The sequence below is a fragment of the Passer montanus genome, unplaced genomic scaffold (genome assembly GCF_014805655.1).
Source record: "Passer montanus isolate IOZ18808 unplaced genomic scaffold, ASM1480565v1 scaffold22, whole genome shotgun sequence".
NCBI classification, from domain to species: Eukaryota; Metazoa; Chordata; class Aves; order Passeriformes; family Passeridae; genus Passer; species Passer montanus.
Genome location: NW_024366815.1, coordinates 4,389,025 through 4,401,840, shown reverse-complemented (window position 1 = coordinate 4,401,840; position 12,816 = coordinate 4,389,025). Strand labels below are relative to the sequence as shown.

Below are 12,816 nucleotides of genomic sequence, written 5' to 3'. Positions count from 1 at the left end.
TTTATGACTTCCTTCTCTGCAGGAACTCCATCACAATACCAACCCATTAAAAAAGTGAAACTTTGGAGTACATTCAACTGCTCATTAAAACCAAGAAATGCATTCACATTTTTCCATTGCTGTTACTGTTATTTTACATGGGAGAATGAGAAAATAGATATTTACAGATAAAATTCACAAGGTATCAGAGCCTGGGCCAACCACCCACAACCAGTATTTCTCAGGCACAAACCCACTCCATGCTGGCTATTCACAAACATAAATCCCATACCAAGCTAGATCTCAGACATATAATTCAAAAAAAGGAGCAGACTAAAGGGCAGGACATTGGAGGGAGTTTTGTAAAGACCTGCTGCAGGTTCTTCTCATCTAGCACATTATTCAGCTCCTCTGAAGTCTGACTAGGAGACTTGTCCTAGTACACATTTTTATACTAAAGCAGGAAGCAGGACTGCTTGTACAGATGCCTGTCAGCAAAAGTCTTAGGAACTGGCTCTCTCCCTTTAATCAGGGCACCACTAAACACTCTCACATCACTCAGCCCTGGGCTCTGAATGGCAGTCTCCCCCACATGGCCATGTGGAAAGTGTTAGCATGGAAGGGAAAGACCCAGACTGTTCCTTTTTGCAGTTCTGGTACTGAATAAATTTAATTTCACAGGAAGCTGTTATTACTGGAGACACCAAAGGCTTTCATCTCAAGAAAAACTTTTAAAAAATTAATATAAAAATATATACATAAAAACCTTTTATCTTTTTTTAAAGAAGTCATTAGCAATCATACCATCTGCTAAAATATGTATGACACCAATCACACCAATCTTGTGACAGCAGCCATGTTCACATAAGTGTGATGAGACTGACTGCTCTCAGGTTCAACACAAACTGTACAACAATATTCAATAAATCACTTCCTCATAGCATATATTTTTCCTGACATTATTAAAACTACTGAATATCACAGCAGATATAGTTTTGAACTGCCCTGATGCATACATCTGCCCTTATTTTTAGTTCATTTGTTGTATACAAGTTTTTCTTCAGTAATCACACTTATTAGCCGGTGAATAGATTCATATACTTGAAAGAATAAAAACCAGTCACACATAAATGCAAAGGTTTAAATTATCCCCTGGTAACACCATGTCAACAGCACATCAAATATGACAAGCACTGTGCAAATAGTATTTCCTAAGGGTTGGGATCTTTTGGTCCCTTCTGAAGGTTTGTAAGTATTAGCCTTCATTTACAAACAGGAAACTGAAGGTTACAGAGGGTGACAGAATCTGAGTAAGTTTGTGGTGGAGCTCAAAAGCAATGCCAGACCCTGTGTCCAAACTGTGTCCTTCCAGTTCTAAGCTGCTCGCAGAGGAATCAGGAATGGACAGTTCAGCTATGGATCAAATCACTCCCTGGGCACAGGAAGCCAAGAAAACAGAGCCCAGAAGCAGTTTTCTGTATGGTTGTTTGGACATGTTTCAGCTATAAAATAACAGAAGTCACTGTTTTCCAGGTGTGCTGAACGCTGTATGAAAAGGCATGGTAACCACAACAAAGAAGGCTCTGGTTAAGAACATCAGTAATGACTAATTTATGAATATTTTACAAGCATTTTTACAAGTAACTTTTCACTATTCTGACCTCATTTTCTTGGTGAAATACATATAGACAAATATCCCAAGCAGAGATCCATGGTGCAATGAAGGAATCTAGAGTTCTACCATCTGGTTTCAGAAACATTAAGAACACAGACATAGGATAGCAAGTTTTACCTATTGTTACAGAAACCAAAGCTAGAAGTATCTATAATTTCTCTTCTATTTAATGACAGTACAACTATGTACACTTAGACAGGAATGGCCAGTTCAAGTCTCATAAAACTGCTACAGTACACAGATAGCAGCTGCAAAGTCTCATGCAGCAATTTAACACCAGCTAACAGCTTTTCAGCTTCACGCCGTGAGCAACCACAGGTCTGAATACCTTATATAATAGATATTTCTGTGATGTTCAATTCAAATTTACCCCACTGCATTGTGATTAGGCTTTCAGTAATACAGGAAAGAACCAATGAATTAGACATGAATTAAAACCAAAACATATGTTCAAATTCAATGACACTTGTGTCATTTAAACTATGATCTGTTATCTACAGTATTCTGATAGGCATTTTTACATTCTCTCTCACTCATAAAATACAGATTTTTTTTTTCTCTAATTGTTTCAATAGTGTGCATTTAAAGCCAGTTAGTATCCTAAATAACACTCTATGTGGGAAATGGCTCATTAAAATGCAGTATAATAATTTTTCTCTGGCAAGGAAAAATGGCTTTTAACCACTTTTAAGAGTCACCCAGCCCTCTGTCTCAAATGCTGGGTACTAGAGATTGACAGAAGGGCTTGAAGTTATCAATTTAATCAGGACTGAATCTGACAGCCTTAATTCATATATCTCCATTGTTTTGGGTATTAAAATATGACAATTAGATCCCAATCAGAATTTTGTATAATGCATATTATAATTATCACCTCCTACAGGAATAAATCCTAGGACCTGTGTGGATTATTTTAGGGTATTACGGGATACTACTGATCAATCTGCTTAGCCAACACTGGTAATAAAGTCACTTGCAAGTAAGATAAAAATTATCACACTACCTCAAATGTCAGCAGGGGATGGACAATGCTTCACGCCTCCCTCAGCTCGACTGCAGATCACGACCTTCTCCAGCCATCCCAGCACCTTCATGAAAACAGGAGAAACAGACAAGAGATGAGTTCTGGAACAGCAAAGGTCACCTGCGGTGGGAGGGCAACATGACAAAATCCAGACTGGTGTCCTGGTCGTGCTGTCCCTCAGGGAAGGCCACCAGCAGGGCCGCCGGCGTGGCGGCCTGAGCGCAGCACCTGGGCTTCTCACTCAAACTGCAGCCGGGCCCGCGCCCCGTGCCGCTGAGGCCTGCCAGACACAGCACCCCCTGCTAACCTTGACATTAAAATAAACACACACTTAAAGGCTAAGAGAGGTCAAGGTGACTGATCAACTCATTCTTAATGCACATTCCTGGTGAAAATCAGCTGCCCTGGAAGTAATCTCTGGACCACCAAGAGGATGAGTAGTATCTCACTACCACTACAACAACAACAACAACAACAACAAAAACAACAACTACTACTACTACTTCAGACAATAACTTATAAACTAGTGAAATTAAGAAAATAACATTTCATTTTCCTCTATAAAGGAACATGTCTAAGTCTTAGGAAGATGGCATGCTGATAAAAAAAAAGTAGCATGTTGGTATGTTATGTTCTGAATTCCTAAGCACATTTTCGCTGCCATGATATTTTGGCACAGCAGCAGCATCCAAAAGAGTTTTTAACTAGTAGCATTTCTATGTTAAAGGAAAATAACACAAATTCAACATGGAAAGTTACTTCTTCCCAAGAATTCAAGTCAGCTTTTGAAAGCATTTAAAAAAGTCAGATATGGTGCTCACATTATTTGAATAATTCACAATAATCTGGTTTCTAGTGGGTGGGACTACAAAAAGATGACCAGATTTCACAGTATCAAGACACAGCGGGGGAAAAATCAGACTGCAAAACCCCTCAAATAACATTTAAAGAACTACTGTGTACATGCAAACTGAATGCCTAGGGTCACACTACCCTACTCTGAACAAGAAATAAGTGACATTTTAACAAAGAATTTTCCTTTACTGAGTTAGCACTAGCTGAAAAAAGAGCAACAAGAATCTTTTTGCACCACAATAACTTTCTATATGTTATGTGTATAATTTTAATGTACAAATAGATCACTAAACAATGGCAAGCAAAATATGCTTGTGAATGAAAGCTTCATCAATACTTCTCTGGAACCCTTCCATAGTGCAATGTGTAAAAGGCTGCCACCTCCGAATTTATACTAAAAAATCCAAAGCAATACCCTCCCCAACTGCCAGATGAGAAAATCCTTCAATATAGACAAAAGTTAACAGACTTTTGAAATAAAGAGCCATTTCCATGCAAAAGCATGACTAATATGTAGTACTACTATAAAAAAAATCATCCTGTATGTGGTTATCCAAGTTAAAATCTGTAAGCACAGTTCCCTCCTGTTTCACAGAATAAAACAAGTAGACTAAACAAGACCCTACATTGTAAGTCTTTACATTATCTACCCCATAATATGCTCAGCAAAATTTTATTGTCACACTTTTTAGAAAGCGCCTGCTCACATTTCAGCAGGTTGAGACTATAACTGATTGTGTCCCCCATTCATATGTAATTCCACAAGGAGTCTTGTGTTAATTTAATTTCTGATTTTGAAAGAACTATGAATTTCAGACAGAATAACTGAGCAGTGAGCCACAACATTAATTTCCAAAAATAAAAGGACAGCTTAGTGTGGAACAAAGTTATAAAGTCTAAACCAGCTATTGACTGAAGTGAGCTACTAAGGACTACTGACAAATTCCTTTTTCAAAACACTCGCTATGGCACTAACAAGGGGAAATGACCTTTATATGACAAAGTCAGAATCCCATTACAATAGGACAGAAAAAATTATTCCAGTAGTCCTTCCAAAATATTTTGAAATCCTGCTCAGCAGCAGAAAAGATCTCTCAGCTACTTTATGGGCAACAAAAGGAAATGTCCTAACTTCTGATTACCTGATTGTACTCAGAACATTTTGTTTCACTCTTGGCAGCTGTGGCGATGTGCTCCAACCCCTGCCGCTTTCTGCTTGTGAAACAGCCACCCGGGTGGCTGTGACGGCTACATCTGGCTCACAGATACCAACACAATAGTTAAGGGCCATAAATCTCGCTTGGCACCTAAGGCCTGTGAATCTTGTTCAACAGCTGAGGGCTAGTTGAGCATGCGCCAAACGAAATACGGCTGCTGTGCAAATATGACCATAAGTCAATCATCTTACTCCATAAACACTGGACAGCCTGAGGCTCGTTCAGCTCTCCTGCGCAGAAGGGGCTGAGTACCAGGAGCTCTCCTTCAGCATGGACACCTCTCTCCACTAATTCTTGGGCCAGAGAGACTCCTTGCCTCAGAAGATTCTCAGTAAGTGATTAGTAACATGCTAAACTTTGAAATTTTACCTAAGTGACATAAAATATTGATTGTGCAATTACAATCCTTTAGCCACAAAGTGTTGACCAAGTCTGGGACTAAATCTGGGTCCAGACACAACCAAACTCCCATCGAAAAATTCAGAACACAGGGCAGTCCTTTGAAACTGGTGACTCAACAGGATAGTCTCCTGGACAGTTTTGTCTGACCCCATCCTCTGTGCCGTAAAAAATCAAGTATACCTTGCCATCAAATATTGTTAAACTGCTGACGCATTTACCACCAAACTTTGTTAAATGGCTGTTTTACCTCAATAAAGATTTTGCTACTTCTTTCTTGCAGGTGAAGTGCGTCACTCTATCTGTGGCAGCAGCAAGGGGTGATAGCACAAAAAATGCCGGCAGCAACAGCTTAGAACAGCCATACAAGTGCAAAATCAGCTATATTTGCACTTGGCTCTGACAATTCACTGTGTGTGAAAAACAGGCATTACTGTACATAAGGTAATAAGCTAGATGCTAAAATGATTAGCAGTCTCCCTTTAAAATGATTCTTGGAAAAACTGCAGCTTCGCAAAAGGGTAACAGATCCAAGTGAATAAATGATACAGGTGAAGCTCTTTTTTTTTCAGAGATACATATTTTGCCAGAAGCACATTTGATTACTGTAATCTACAAGGCAAACAAAAGGATTACAGCACTGACTTGACAGGGCCCATCCAAACTAGTTTGTTTCACAAAATAAGAAACAGTCCCAGATGCATCAGTGCCTTGATTGGGATGTGAGGATCTTTGCCCATTATTATCTTCTCATTATGTCCTAAGCTAACCTAGCAGAAAATAATAATCTGGACAAGATGAAATGGACTCAAATGTGCCAAAACTTCTTTTGGTCTTCAGAAAAGCATCTAAGGAAAGGTCCAGTGCTGAAAAAAAGCTGGAAAGGCTTTTGAATCTCTCCCATGTAAAATCTTAATGCTGAAGTACAAACTAGTGTAATGTACTGAAACTTGGCTGAAATGTCCCTCTCAATGGATTTCAGTCAATGGCAAAAAGTCCAGCTGAGGCACAGCCACTAAAGAAGCACCCCAAGAGTAACTGCTACTTAAATCTCCATTAATGACCTTTTTCACTGACGAGGGGACAAAACAGCGAAAGAGATTGTTTAGAGGTTGTGGAGTCCAGGGGTACTCAAAAGTCCAATGGACTCAAAGCACAACCGCATTAATGAAATCTTGCTCTGAGGACAAGGGTTGGACTAAATGATACTCAGGCATCCTTTCTAACCTCAGTAATTCCATGATTCCACAATTCTCTGTATTTACATATCTAACTGAAAAGTTGCAGGCAGCAGACAAAAAGAGAGGAGGGTATAAATTACATGCTTTGGAAGAAAGATTGCAAAAAAACCCCTACAATTGCATGGAACATTGAAAAGGATTGGACTATTTCCAAGCAGACACATGATATGGATTCACAAGTCCTACAAGATTGTCCAGGAGTTCCTGCTTCTCCATTAGGCTGGACTACCTGCAGATGTGTCAGAGGACTCCTGGCACCTGTGAAATGTGGCACCTATTTCCAGAGCATTTGTGATTCTCAGATTTGATCTAAGGAATCCTAAGTATCTCTATATTCTATTTCCCTTGTATTTAATTTCTTTCCATTTCCAGTTAAACCACTACCCTACATCTTAACTCAGAGGAAAACAAAACAATTTGTCCGAGATGTATTCTAATTTTATCTGAAAAGCACTTCATTTCCCTAGATTGCATCAATTATGATGCGTGACACTTGCTGAGAGTCTTGAACTACTTTTTCCTAAACCTTTTGAAAGTATTTATCTCAAACAAAAGGAAAAACTGACTTTTCACATGCACTTTTGAGTCATTCCAACCATTTTATGGCAAGCTGAACATGAGCCAGCAGTGAGTGCCCTGGCAGCCTCTGCTCTGAGCTGGAGCAGCCTCATCCTGAGTGCTGGGGGCAATTTTGGTGCTACAGTGTAAGAATGACATCAAATTGTTTAAGTGTGTCCAGAGAAGGGTGACCTGGACAGTGAAACCACTAATTTGTTTCACTTATGAGCACCATTTGAGGTGACTTGGCTTGCTCATCTTGGAGGAGAGAAGGCTGAGGGGGCACCTGGCAGCAAGAGAGACTTTCCTCCTGGCAGGCAGAGAAGGGGAAGTGCTGATCTGTCCCTGGTGACCAGTGCCAGGACACAAGGAAGTGGAGTCAGGCTGCACTGGGGAAGTTCTGGTTTGACATTAGGAAAAGGTTCTTTACTAAGAGCATAGCTGGTCACTCCAACAGGCTCCCCTGGTCATGGCACCAAATATGTCAGGGGTCCAAGGATTATCTGGACAATGTTCTTGGTCATATGGTTTAGTTCCAAATGGTCCTGAGAAGGGCAGAGTTGGACTTAATAATCCTTATAGGCCCCTTAAAACTTGAAATATCCTGTGATTCTGTGTTTTTTCTTAGGTTCAAACTTCTCACCTTCAAACTTGTAATGGGGTTTCACATTCTCAGCTAAAATAATGTTCTGCAACTGTGAATGCACCCCTTAAATTCTCTCATCTTTCTCCTCTGCACAGGAGAGGAAAACTCCTTTCAAGGAAACACTAAGAAAACACATCAGAACCTTCCATTATCTTTCCCTTTTTCTTCTATTCAGGTACCAAAAGCTTTAAATCTGTTTAACCTTTACATTTGTCTCACTTGTCTGGACAAGTGATCACATTCTAGTTCCAAATCAGAGTATTTTTCCCCCCCTCTCAATCTATTCATATCTTTAGGAGTCTAACAATAAATCTTGCCCTTCATGCTTTAAATACTTCACTGAACCACATTTCTGCCCTTACAGACTTGGCAGTCTTTCCCTCTTTGACATAACAATTACCGGAACATTTTCTTAGCAGCACCAAGCTGAGTAACAACTGATTCTTTTTTGGCACTCATGGTAGGATAAAAGATGAATTTATGTTTTCCACTGTATTATGGTTACAAGGGTATATGTGGACAGAATAGCTCAGGAGGTCTACACTCTGGTGCAAGGCCAAATATAGGAATTAATACACCTCTTTGGCCTTTTAAAAGAAACCACCAGTATTGTAAAGGATGCAAATACAAGCAATTTCACTTGACAAACAACATAGCTCTTGTGGCATCCAGAAATTCAGACTGCCTTCCTTAAGTGAAATATGTCATATTCCCAGCTACAGCTTCTTCTTGTGCTGGAGGAATGTTATGAAGATTAGTTTAGTCAATGTTTATAGAAAGTATTTTGAGATCTGGGCTGCTGGAAATACAGAACTCTATTAACTGAAGCTGTTGCTGACATATCAGTAACTTAAAAGGAAAAGTCTGTTGATAAATTAACAGGAGAATGACAAAGAATAGATTAGAAAAAAGATCTATTACTGGATTATTGTAGACACTTATGTCCACACTTAAGAGACTAACTAACTTCAAAAGAGCATGGACATAAAAATATTGTTTGAAGTCTGCAGCACCTTTTATAATCAAGGTAATAGCCAGTTAATTAAGAAAAATATATAATGGATTACTGTACTTGGTCATAACCCATATGTGGCAGAAAAAATAAGCACTAGATTTCTCTTTAATGAAACAAAAGAGATACTGAGGAATCAAAAGCAGAAATAAGGAACAAAAAAGCTGTCACAAGGCTGAAACAAAATGAAAATTGGAATTGACTAGAAGATAAATAATATTACTTTTAAAAAATCTCCATCACTTTAACTTGCTTTTCAAGTAAACAAATTACTGGGCACAAGTAACTGGTGATCTGTGTAATAGAAATGGAGAAAATCAGGCAGTGCAACACTATTAGACATCTGGTCCAACCCCCTTCTTCACACCCAGCTCACCTAATGCAATTAATGCAATTCAATTAATCTCCTTTTTGATTAACCATTTCTCAATAGGCACATAAAATGTCAGTTGATATGGCAAAACATATCTATTAATGCTAACTAAAGCAGGAATAAAAACTGTGGTTCACGGAACTAAGACTGTAAAAAGGGAGAAGAAAAAATACAGAATTTTTGAAAAGCAAATACAGGATAATCAGAAAATCACCCAACAAATGTATGTTGCCGAAATTATCACTGCACTAAGAAAGACATAGCATATAGAATGACTTGGCAAACTGTTAATACAGAAACATACAAACAGTATTCATTGGATCAAAAAAGGTCATGACTAACCAGCACAGTGGGTAAACATTTTATGCTTTGAACTACAGGGTTTATAATTCAGAGATACAAATGGTATTTTAGGCTTACTGGTGCCTCAGGCAAAGATGAAATCTCCATGGCTCCTATTTCCCCTCTACTTTTTGAAATGGGGCAACCTTAGCACATCATTCTTGAGAACAAAGGAGAGAGATTTAGGGGATAGCAGCAAATTTACCTTATCTCCATCACTGCTATATTTGAGTTTAGTTTGGCCATTCAATCTTGTAGCTGCTACCCTAAGCTCTTCTAATGTTTAAACGACTGGCTTTGTAAGTTCTACAAATTGGCCACATTCAAACAAAGTGTAACCTTTGAGCAGTCACTTTCTTCAACCTTCTCTTCACTCAACAGCAAATACAAAAAGCCCACTTTATTGTCATATCCCCGAACAGCTACTCAGTTTCCTGCCTCACTATCACCTCTTTTTCCTCAAAAGGGCTAACATTTGCCATTTCAACTTAACAGGGTTCAGATTTCACTGACATAAGAAATGTAACTCTTCATTAGTTACTGACTATTTTGAGTTTCACTCAAAATTATGTAGCATAATGGGCTGATCTTTCCACTTCTGAAGTATGTTCTCAGCTTTTCAGTCCTGAACTGCGCTTCCTCAGAGCTTCTGCAGTCAGGGTAATCTGGACATGGCTATGCAGAGCAATGCCTAAACCCTACACCACTGACCATACAGCTCCAAGGTCTACACGACTGCTGCTATCAAGGAGTCCCTGTGAAGATATTAAAGAAAGGGGTGTACAGAAGTTTGCTAAGAAGAAAGGTGTTGAAGTCAGCCAGGAGTGAAAAGTGCGGCTGGAAAGTGCACAGCCATGTCGGGCTGAAGGGCTAAAACGCAGCACCATCCACCGACTCTCGATGCTCAGCCGGCGGCTGAGTTAGGCATCCAGGCCTCTCCAGATGTTCCTGCAATGTGCTGAGATACTTGGGGCCTCAAATACTGCTGGAATATGAGTGAATGTACTAATCATGTTCAAAATAAATATTTTGTTATTATAAAATACTGGTCTTAATTTTGTTAATCAACAATCACCACTGAGATATCATATAACAGGCAAAAAGAGTCACTAAGTTTTACATCTTAGTTGTGGCTTTTCTATTGCCCTCTGTTGCAAGCTACATATGTACTTTATATATTTTCATATTCTAAATATATTTCTATTGTGGTAATCCTCCACAATTTTGGAAAACAAATACTCTTAGTGTTAGAGAGCTGTCTGTTTAATAAAGCCACAGAAGCCATATATGCTATGGCTTTTAATAGCTGTTTTCCAAACTCTAAAAATTGCTGAAGAAGAAACATTTTTTGTTGGTTTTAGTCTTCTCTTTCTTCAAGCTTTCAAAACTTCTACTTTCTAAAATCTAAATCTGAAGAGTAACCCTACAATAAAGAAGGTAATAGATCAGGGGAAAAAATCTTTTAAAGGTCTCAAGCAAGACACTCAATATTTTATTTCAGAGGCCAACATTTCTTCTAGGGAGATCTCCAACCCAGTTCCTGAACTCAATGAAGTTTATACATGGCATTACTGACCTGTAACACCCACGTAAAGAGAGAGACCTAGAAGAGATATTCTATGCCTCAAATTCTGAAGCCTATACATCAAGGACACTTTACAGTAGATTTTGTATTTTTCTTCCATTCTATTTTAAATATTCTCTTATTTGATTCTTTTATTAGATCAATAGAAGAAGGAATATAGCTCCAGAATTCCTCCATAGAATTCAATCACAATAAGGCACTTGGGAAATCTGAGCATTTAATTCATACCCTTTCATTTATCTTTCCTAAGACTGCCTGGGCTTGCATCAATGTATATATTTAAATTAAATGATTTTTGCATAAAATACAAGTTTCTGTTTCATGTTGCAAGTTCTTGTCATAGCCATCATTTACTTTCTCTTAAATTCTGCTTCTGATTTTCATGTACATTTGCATCCACACTGCCTCTTTAGGTTGAAGTCTTTTTGATGCACCTCAGGAAAAGAAAAAGACAATGTGTTATCCAGCCAAGGAAAAACTGAGTTCAACTAAAAGACCATCAGGATCAAAAAACTAAGGTTTCTTTACCTGTGGCTAACTAAGGAACAGAAAGTATCATTAACAGGAATTTTTTTGGGGATGGGGTCAGAATTTACATAGGAATGGGATGGAGAATTCCTCCAGAGTCTGTTTTACCTGAGGTCTCAAGTGAGAACACATATCTTGTGCAATTCAAATCTCCAGCCAAGTACTTCTTCATTGATTTAGGCTTGTTTTTCCTTCTAAAAATATTAAATCAACAATCTTAAATCAGACTCAGGAATTCAAAGAGGCCTATTTTCAGGGGTTGGCAGGAGCACCACTGATGGCAGGACTCAGCTTCCAGCCTGTAGCCAATATTAGACTGAATTAGGAATATAAATTTACTTATGTATTTACATACCTATACTTATTTCATATAGTTATTTATTGCCAACTCTGTCGTATTTCTTTATACAGTCCACAACAGAAATACTGAATAATTGCAGAAGACAATCAAGTAAACTCACTTAAGACTTTCAATTAAAAGAAGTGGAGAGGGCTTCCTCTTCCCATTTCAGTATGCAGACATCATAAAAGCTTCACTGAAGAGATTCCTATATGCCTAATCAGATAATCTCTAATAGCTTCCTTATGACATAATTATACCTTGATGGTAAATGATGTCATTAAAAACAAAGGGATTTGCAGTTTTCTTGCATTTCTAAGGTTTGTTTACTAATGTGTTTGTAAATTTAATTGCCTCAGTATAGAAGTGACTTGCAAGTTATCAAGGACTCCCACTTTTTTTTAAAAAGAACCTAAACAAAGAGATGTGGGTATTCTAGTTCTGCCTAATCTCAGGTTATTTCAGAAATTTCATCAAACTGGACTAACTAATGCTGATAGTAACTGAACAGATGTTAAAAAGAATGCTTCTGGGCATAACAACTACTGTTTGCCACAAAGCATGTGCATTTATACAGATGCAAATTATGCTTCCTTTTTCTTTCATTTAATGGTAAGTTCAATGCAGAGTTCAATTCACCCCTTCGCCCATTATTATAAACTTCAATACTCATTTTCCATTACTGAATAATTAAATTCATGAAGCTCTAATTTACCTTGTCAGTATTTAAGAACCTAGATGAAGGAATCAAGAGTTTAATTTGTTACAATGTGAGTCTTTGAAAAGATTATTTACAAGTATCTATTTCTGTAAGCAGTTCTGTATTGGGCACAAAGAAAAGAAAGAAAAATTTTCCGGAAATAAAGCCTGAACATGATTTAAGAAAAATAATGCACCAAACTCAGTATGAAAAAAGTGACCTATACAGATAAACAAAAACCTTTTACTGAAAAAAAATGCTGGGGTTAAAAAAAAAAAAAAAAAAAAAAAAAAAAAAAAAAAAAGGGAGGAAGGAGGGATTAGAAAAAAAGCAGCTAATATC

The 12,816-nt window shown here is 38.0% G+C and overlaps 1 protein-coding gene across 4 annotated transcripts in view; it reads right to left on the bottom strand.

Annotated features, from left to right (window-relative positions):
- The window catches only part of GHR (growth hormone receptor), a 149,696-nt gene that overhangs the window by 74,157 nt on the left and 62,723 nt on the right, over positions 1-12,816 (bottom strand). For all 4 annotated transcript variants that reach the window (XM_039709917.1, XM_039709916.1, XM_039709920.1 and 1 more), the window contains exon 2: positions 2,658-2,742. The gene's annotated coding sequence lies outside the window, so the exon portion shown is untranslated. The remainder of the gene's footprint in view (positions 1-2,657; positions 2,743-12,816) is intronic.